The sequence below is a fragment of the Haliotis cracherodii genome, unplaced genomic scaffold (assembly GCF_022045235.1).
Source record: "Haliotis cracherodii isolate W230 unplaced genomic scaffold, xgHalCrac1.p SCAF_7, whole genome shotgun sequence".
Taxonomy (NCBI): Eukaryota; Metazoa; Mollusca; class Gastropoda; order Lepetellida; family Haliotidae; genus Haliotis; species Haliotis cracherodii.
In genome coordinates, this window is record NW_027266330.1 from 4,800,244 (window position 1) to 4,809,507 (window position 9,264).

The following is a 9,264-nucleotide window of genomic DNA, read 5'->3' on the forward strand; positions in this document are numbered from 1 at the left end:
GGTTGTATTAGTAGTACTGGTAGTTGTTGTGGTAGTAGTAGTAGTACAAGTAGCAAAAGAGTGGTAGTGGTAGAAGTAATGGTAGTAATAGTAGTCGTTTAGTAGTAGTAGTAGTAGCAAAATAGTGGTAGTGGTAGCTGTTGTATGGTAGTAGTTGTGGAAGTTGTAAGGGTAGTGTAGTAGTAGTAGTGGTAGGAGTAGTAGGTAGTAGTAGTAGTAGTAGTAGCAGCAGTAGTAGTAGTAGTAGTAGTAGTAGTAGTAGTAGCAGTAGCAAAAGAGTGGTAGTGGTAGAAGTACTAGTAGTGGTAGTGGTAGTAGTAGTAGTGGTTGTAGTAGTACTGGTAGTTGTGGTAGTACTGGTAGTTGTAGTGGTAGTAGTAGTAGTACAAGTAGCAAAAGAGTGGTAATGGTAGAAGTAATGGTAGTTGTAGTAGTCGTATAGTAGTAGTAGTAGTAGTAGTAGTGGTAGTAGTAGTAGTGGTAGTGGTAGTATTAGCAAAATTGTGGTAGTGGTAGTAATAGTAATAGTAGTAGTAGAAGTAGTAGTAGTAGTAGTAGTAGTAGTAGTAGTAGTAGCAGTAGTAACAAAATAGAGGTAGTGGTAGTAGTCATGGTAGTAGTAGTAGTCTTATAGTAGTAGTGGTAGTTGTAAGGGTAGTATAGTAGTAGTAGTAGTAGTAGTAGTAGTAGTAGTAGTGGTAGTAGTAGTAGTAGTAGCAGCAATAATAGTAGTAGTAGTAGTTGTAGTAGAAGTAGTAGTAGTAGAAGTAGCAAAAGAGGGGTAGTTGTAGAAGTAATGGTAGTAGTAGTAGTCGTTTAGTAGTAGTTGTAAAAGAGTGGTAGTGTTAAGGGTAGTAGTGGTGGTAGTAGTAGCAATAGTAGTAGTAGTAGAAGTAATGGTAGTAGTAGTAGTCGTATAGTAGTAGTTGTAAAAGAGTGGTAGTGTTTAGGGTTGTAATGGTAGTAGTAGTAGTAGTAGTAGCAGCAGTAGTAGTAGTAGTAGTAGTAGTAGTAGTAGCAAAAGAGTGGTAGTGGTAGTTGTCGTGGTAGTAGTAGTAGTAGTAGTCGTATGGTAGTAGTTGTGGAAGTTGTAAGGGTAGTGTAGTAGTAGTAGTAGTAGTAGCAGTAGTAGTAGTAGTAACAGTAGCAAAAGAGTGGTAGTAGTAGTACCGGTAGTTGTGGTAGTACTGGTAGTTGTAGTGGTAGTAGTAGTAGTAATAGTACAAGTAGCAAAAGAGTGGTAGTGGTATTAGCAGTGGTCGTATAGTAGTAGTAAAAGAGTGGTAGTGTTAAGGGTTGTAGTGGTGGTAGTAGTAGTATTAGTAGTAGTAGTAGTAGCAAAAGGGTGGTAGTGGTAGTTGTCGTGGTATTAGTAGTAGTCGTTTAGTAGTAGTTGTGGAAGGTGTAAGGGTAGTGTAGTAGTAGTGGTGGTAGGAGTAGTAGGTAGTAGTAGTAGTTGTAGTAGTAGTAATAGTAGTGGTAGTAGTTGTAGTAGTAGTAGTAGTCTGTAGTAGTAGTAGTAAAAGTGTGGTAGTGGTAAGGGGAGTGGGGTAGTAGTAGTAGTAGTAGTAGCAGTAGTAGTAGTAGGAGGAGGAGGAGTAGTAGTAGGAGTAGTAGTAGTAATTGTAGTACTGTTAGTTGTAATAGTAGTATTGGTAGGAGAAGGAGTAGTAGTAGTACTGGTAGTTGTAGTGGTAGTAGTAGTAGAAGTAGTTGTAGCAAAAGAGTGGTAGTGGTAGTAGTAATGGTAGTAGTAGTAATCGTATAGTAGTAGTTGTAAAAGAGTGGTAGTGTTAAGGGTTGTAGTGGTAGTAGTAGTAGTGGTAGTTGTAGTGGTAGTAGTAGTTGTAGCAATAGCAAAAGAGTGGTAGTGGTAGTTGTAATGGTAGTAGTAGTAGTAGTCTGTAGTAGTAGTTGTAAAAGAGTGGTAGTGTTAAGGGTAGTAGTGGTAGTAGTGTAGTAGTGGTAGTAGTAGTAGTAGTAGTAGTAGTAGTGGTAGTGGCAGTAGTAGTAGAAGTAGTAGTAGTGGTAGTAGTAGTAGTAGTAATAGCAAAAGAGTGGTAGTAGTAATGGTAGTAGGAGTGGTAGTAGTAGTGGTAGTAGAAGCAAAAAAGTGGTAGTGGTAAGGGTAGTGTAGTAGTAGTAGCAGTAGTAGCAGTAGCAAAAGAGTTCTGGTGGTAGTAGTAATTGTGGTAGTAGTGGTGGTGGTAGTAGTAGTAGTAGTAGTTGTAGAGTGGTAGTAGTAGTAGTAGTAGTAGTAGTAGTAGTAGTAGTAGTGGTAGTGGTAGTAGTAGTAGTAGTAGTAGTAGTAGTAGTAGTAGTAGTAGTAGTAGTAGTAGTAGTAAATACGATAAATACGCACTAAATACGATAGATTATTTAAAACAGCGTGAGTGAAATTATTCAAAAAGTAAACCAAAGACAGAGCAGCCTGAGCTCGTGTTTCAGGGTGGTTCTGGTTTTATCGTAGGCGTCGTACCGTCTTATCCCAGTCATGTTCTTTTAGGGTAGAGGGCTGGAGGAATAGCCTGCCATGGCAGTACAGCAATGTTATACTGCCTCAAAAAGCGCAATGCTCTATGTTGGTATATTTGGTTTAGTTGGATTTCTGATGACATGACAATTAGAAGCCGACCAAAAGTATCAGTGACTCCATGCTCAACCCAAACTGATGGAGCCGTCATCTTGCTTTCAGAAACCTGTGCTGGTTTTCGTTTTCGATCTAGAAACTTTATTTAATGTTCACTTTCGACGAAGCAAAGTATATGACATGTTTGGAGAGAAACGAGTGTTTTGTTCTTATTGTCCATTAGTTTATGAGGATTGTCGATTGCAAGGAGTTAAAATCAAAGTCTCTGATAAAACGACACCCCCTTCTAAATGTAGATCGGAGCGAATGTCTGGTATGGATATTGTATTGTGTGAGGTAAATAAGATGACATGATTCTATTTGTGTTGGTGACAGTTTTAAGTTTTGTACAACATTGGAATGCAACTGTGGGGACACACTCTGCTGCCGACATTAACGCCAAAGGAATATTGAAGAACCTACAATGCCTAATGTTCTGTGTTGTGCATCTGAAAGGCGGGAATAATTGTTCACACTCTAAACGTAAGTTTGCCCAGACTGGTGTATGAATATGCATAATTAAATCATGGCAGTCGGACACCTTGACAGATTTTCAACTTGGGCCCAAGCGCCGGGAGGAGGATTCCGTGAGTTTCGGAGTCCGGATCCAGTGATTTGTCTCTCGCACATCGCGACATACACTCTCCCATCAGTGTCAGTTTTAGTACCAATACTACCCATAGCACAAACTGATCTGTTGTGTACATGGTCGCACGCCACAGTGGATACTATTTAGCCTCAAGAGACTATTGCTCAACTGCCCCGATATCTACTTCTTCATTTGTCAGAGCCTCAGATATGTCTCAATAGAATGATATCTAGAGTATATTCAAAGACAAATTCCTCGCGGATAGACGATCATGTATGTATGTATGTACGTATGTATGTATGTTCATAAATATATGTAACAATACCCTTTCCGTAATCATAAGCCTGTATGGCTCTTATAACATGTTATGCATTGTGGACAGTGCTTATCCTACAATACGTCTGTGAAAGAGATTAAGAGACCAGTACGCACAAGCTATTAACACGACTTCAAAACACACTCGTGCCTCTGTTGCCGGGATGTTTGGGCAATGTGTGTAAGAATGTCTGTGTGTACTTCACCATGCTTTACATTCAGCCACGTGACTGCAATAGAGAGCATGTCACGTGACAGACCATGTACACATGTATATTCTATGGAGATATGTTCAATTCCGTTTGTCTACACCATATGTTACATCTAGCCTGGAGTTATATGCTGTATTTTACCGAATGCACCCTATGCCCTGCAGTGAAAGGAGCACAACCAACAAGTGTCGTGCAGGATCTGTCACAGCACAAGGGAGACAACCAATGCATGTTAGTCGTAGGTTGTTCTATATACACACAAACACGCATAACGAAGACCAACCATCAGACATATTATCAGCATCATTCTATCAAAATCCAAAATATACAAAAATTATACAAATATTTAATGAACTATTCACATTTAGGTAAACTGAACATACACTTCAGCCGATCCATATCATCAAGTTTGAGGAAACGCAGCCGCCCTGATAAGCGAGGTTCAACTGTCTATGTTCCTGAAGAAGTCTGGAAGACAAGTTTGCTATTTAGGCGTTTTTCGTATATTCTATTGATCATGAGACTTATTTAAGGGATAGGCCTTTTGTGTTTATTTCCCGCTATTTAACCCAGGCGAGGTTATTCACCCATAAGAGTGTTGAGTTAATACACTCACAGGTGTTAATTACTCGCAGCCGTCTTAATAGGGTTTCTATTTATCATATCAATGTCCTGTCAAAGTGTTGATTTATCTCCTCTCTTCATTACTGTTATAAAGTTGCTTAGCTAATGCGCTTATATAGTTGCTCTGATTTAATTAATCAGTGATCATTGTCAGTGTTAATTTGGAATTTTATCCTTTATATTGTCGTCTATGGAGACAATTAGCTAATAATAAACATACGGAAAAAGGCCGCTTGATTTAGTTTCAAATATCTTGATGGACAGAAATGTACAAGGCGTTGATTAGAAACTGCATTAGGCACACGAAAGAGACTGTTTGAAATAACTACAAAGAACATACTTTCGATTTCATTGATCATCTTATGTGTATTCATGCTCCGGTATATTTCCCGAAGTGAAGGAAGATGGATCATGGTTAACATGTATTCAAACTATGAATCATTCATATTCACGGGCCATGTTTTCACGTATCATGTATTTAAGAAGATCATGCAGAATGTTTAAACAATCTACAGAGAGCATACTTTCGACTTTCCATTGATTATCTTATGTTTATTCATGGCCCGGTGTAGTATATTTCCTGACGAAGAGGAAGATGGCGCATAGCTAAGATTTATTCACATAATCTATCACTCATATTGACGGGACATGTGTTCACGTATCTGCATTTCACATGCCCACAGTGTCGCCAAAGTACATACCGTAATCGACGTAATAAAGGCCCAGGGCACTCTCAAAATAAGAAATAGGGGGCTCTTGTTAGAATATTATTTTGGTGAAAAAACAGAGTTGAAAGATCGTAAATTTCGTGGTTTATGCTGACAGCCTGAACAGTTTACATCTGACAGATATATTTTTCCAGAATTTAATTGCCCATAATTAAGGGCGTATATAACACACGACTGCTTATTATACACGAATATATAGGTCTTGTGTACATTGATCAATAGGAAGGGGTGCTAATTGGGATTGTTCACTAGCCAATATATTAGCAAATATCGCCGAGGGCGCTTATTAGAGCGGGGCGCTTATTACGTCGAATACGATAAGACACTTACAAAGTTGCAATGCTACCCATCCAATTTCTGTTTTATTTCCTGGTTATGTTATGCTTATGAAATCAAAACAAAACAGTATAACCATGATTGCATAACTTTCTCTTTCAAACAATATGTTCATGTAAAAATATCAGAAATTGATTGTTGTTGCTGTGCTTGAGACATGTTTAACATATCACATGGCGCGTCCCTCCTGTATGTTTCATTGTTAGCCAACTGTGTGAAAGCGAGTGTGATTGTTCAGCTTGAAATCGCTATGTTAAAGTGAGTCTGGGTGTCCACCGTTGCTATAATGTTTACTAAGCGCAATACGGTTACGCTGTTCTAAGATAAGAGCGGATTCAATGTTTTCTTCCACGATGGCTGTTTTCGTTGATGCTGTGGCGTATAATCAATGGTGGTTCCATTTGGTGGCATGACAGCTACTGCAATAAATCCGTTTGATGTAAACATATTTTATTGCAGAAAATCAAATGGATTAGGCAAAAGTGACACACTTACGAGGCCTTCTTCTATATACATTGCATTACATTGTGGTAAGTGAATAATGATAGTGCAGAATAAATGTACAGTGCATAGGAATTACATGTAATGTACATAACTACACACACATACAAACACATACATATACACGCGTATACATGTATACACATGAGATACATTTATTTTTATTTTTATTTGTAAACAGTGGTAAAAGATATTTAATATATCTATATAATACAACAGTAGTTAATAAACTAAAATACCTTTTAATACGAATGTGAAGTTGGCGAACATAAGCGTACAAATGATATATTTTGACGTTGTTACGTTCGTCACGAGACGTAAACATTACGGACCACTTCCACTTTCCATCTTGAAAGCTGTTATGCTGGCAACAGTCAGTTCAGGCATAACAACTGTATCACAGTGTGGGAGTTGTAATGGTGCTCCCCGTGGACGATCCATGGGAGACTACTCCCTCAGCCTCAGGCAGAATGCACTGGTCGATAATGAAATGAAATATTGACAACACATGCAGGGTGAGGGTCACGCAAGTCACAGTAAGATCCGTCATATCAACACTGCCACAGTGTGGGAGCTGTAATATAGCTCACCGGAGACGGTGAAAGGGAGACTACTCCTTCATGCACATTTCACCTCCCCTTGTCCCAAAAGATAACTCACCTTTCGTTCAAACGCCTAATTGAAGCAATACCTCTGAGCGATTTATGTCTATGTTGTTCTAGGAGTACTGCTCTGTGGCGTCAGGCAACAAACACTTACTTTTTAAAGCAGATTGTGTGAGCGGCGGGTGCTTCTGGTAGGGTGGGGCACACTTCCACTTTTCGCGAACACCTGGTGTCGTCACTGATTTTCAGTGATCCATTCGTATATTTTTAACCGCTCATTTTTCCTCTTGCGCCAAATGGAAAATGTTTCTCTGGCGTTAACTGTTTTTTATTTTTAATGCAAAGAAGATGTTATAGATTTGTGGTGTCGTGGTGGTAATCCTAAGCAAATCATGTCAAAGGATTCACACATTCAGATGTGTCTAAGAGACATTCTAAATGACTGAAAGCAATTTCAAAAGTAAAGGGCATGTCATGATCAGGTTCTATCAACATACAATTACCAATAATGCAACTTTTACTTTGTAAGAACGGTCATGGTCACGGTCAAGTGTGAGGCTTTTCATCAGTTGTGCATTGAAATTAAGTGATCTATGTATTACCTGTCACTGAGTGTCACTGACCACACTGTCTTCGTGTGTAGTGTCGGCACATGATCCATGTATTTGACTGTCACTGTGTGTCACCGACCACACTGTGCTCGAGTCTAGTGTCGGCACATGATCTCTGTATTGACTGTCACTGTGTGTCACTGACCACAATGTCCTCGAGTCTGGAATCGGTACGGGATCTTTGTACTGACTGTCACTGAGAGTCATTGACCACACTGTCCTAGATTCTAGTGTCGGCACATGATCTATGCATTGACTGTCACTGAGTGTCACTGACCACACTGTGCTAGATTCTAGTGTCGGCACATTATCTTTGTATTGACTGCCACTGAGTGTCACTGACCACACTGTGCTAGATTCTAGTGTTGGCACATTATCTTTGTATTGACTGTCACTGAGTGTCACTGACCTTATACCTTTATGTGTCTTCTTGAGATTGAGTCCACAGTATCACCTGCTTATCCATTTTGAGGGGGAGTAGGTATTTTGATCTTGTTGTGCACATTTTTGGTATGTTTCTTTGTATACTGTATAGGGCTTTACCGAGTATACCCAGAACCAGTAATGATAGCTGTATGTGCATTTGCACTATATTTTATACTTTTTTATGTATTAATTTGACCTTCAAAGTGACATTGACCTTCAAATGTACCTCCTCGGAAGGTTTAAATAATTGCTAGTCTTTTATTATATCCTATGTAGAAAAGGTATTTCCAACAGGTGACCTGCATGTGCTGTATACATCTATTTTTAATGACATTAACAATGGGAATAAAGAATGGTACAGTTTGAAAAAATGGGGGGTAGGATAACATATTAGCATTTTTTTAAATAAAAATGTTATGCGGAATATGAACGCTGCCATCTCATTATAAGACGTGTCGGCTCATTTTGAGATATCAAATGGCATGGTTGATAATAACAATAATTCATTAAATAGAGCAAAATTTACCATATTATATATTGCTGATTATTTACATCAATACCACAATTTAGTTTTCCTAAGACCCTGCTAGGTCATTAACATACAGTGAGAACAATAACTGAGAGATCGAACAATCTTGTTTTATATTACTCAACGAGTTGCGCTAAATGATGGTGACAAATGGCCATTTACTCTGACAGCGTATTTCAAATCCTTAAGCAGCTGTTCACAGCATCCAGTAGTTTACCATGATACCATATTGTTGCATCTTAAACCACAAACAGTCACGGTTGACATTATCGAAAACTTTTTTCATATCTGTCAAGCAACAGTATGTGGACTGTTTTGAGCTTTTTTCTGTTCTTGATTATACTAGTAGCATATTATATGTGTTCGAGGCAACTGAGTTTTTTTCCTGGAGCCATTTTGCTCTTCCGATAGAATATTGTTCTTGTCGCACCAATCACTGGACCTAGTGTTAAAGATATCACAGAACACCTTACCGGGGATGAAAATAAGAGAAATGCCTCTTTAAGTAGATCAGAATCGGGCTTTAAAATATGGTTAATAATACTACAATGTCAAGCATCTGGAACTTAACTCGTTGAATATATCTAGATACCAGTGACACTTACTTGTGACAGTCGAACATATATGAATACCAGTGACACTAACTTGTGACAGTCGAATATATATGAATACCAGTGACACTAACTTGTGACAGTCGAACATATATGAATACCAGTGACACTAACTTGTGAGTCGAACATATACGAATACCAGTGACACTAACTTGTGACAGTCGAATATATCCAGATACCAGTGACACTTACTTGTGACAGTCGAACATATATGAATACCAGTGACACTAACTTGTGAGTCAAACATATACGAAAACCAGTGACACTAACTTGTGACAGTCGAATATATATGAATACCAGTGACACTAACTTGTGACAGTCGAACATATATGAATACCAGTGACACTAACTTGTGACAGTCGAACATATATGAATACCAGTGACACTAACTTGTGACAGTCGAACATATATGAATACCAATGACACTAACTTGTGACAGTCGAACATGTATGAATACCAATGACACTAACTTGTGACAGTCGAACATATATGAATACCAGTGACACTAACTTGTGACAGTCGAACATATATGAATATCAGTGACACTA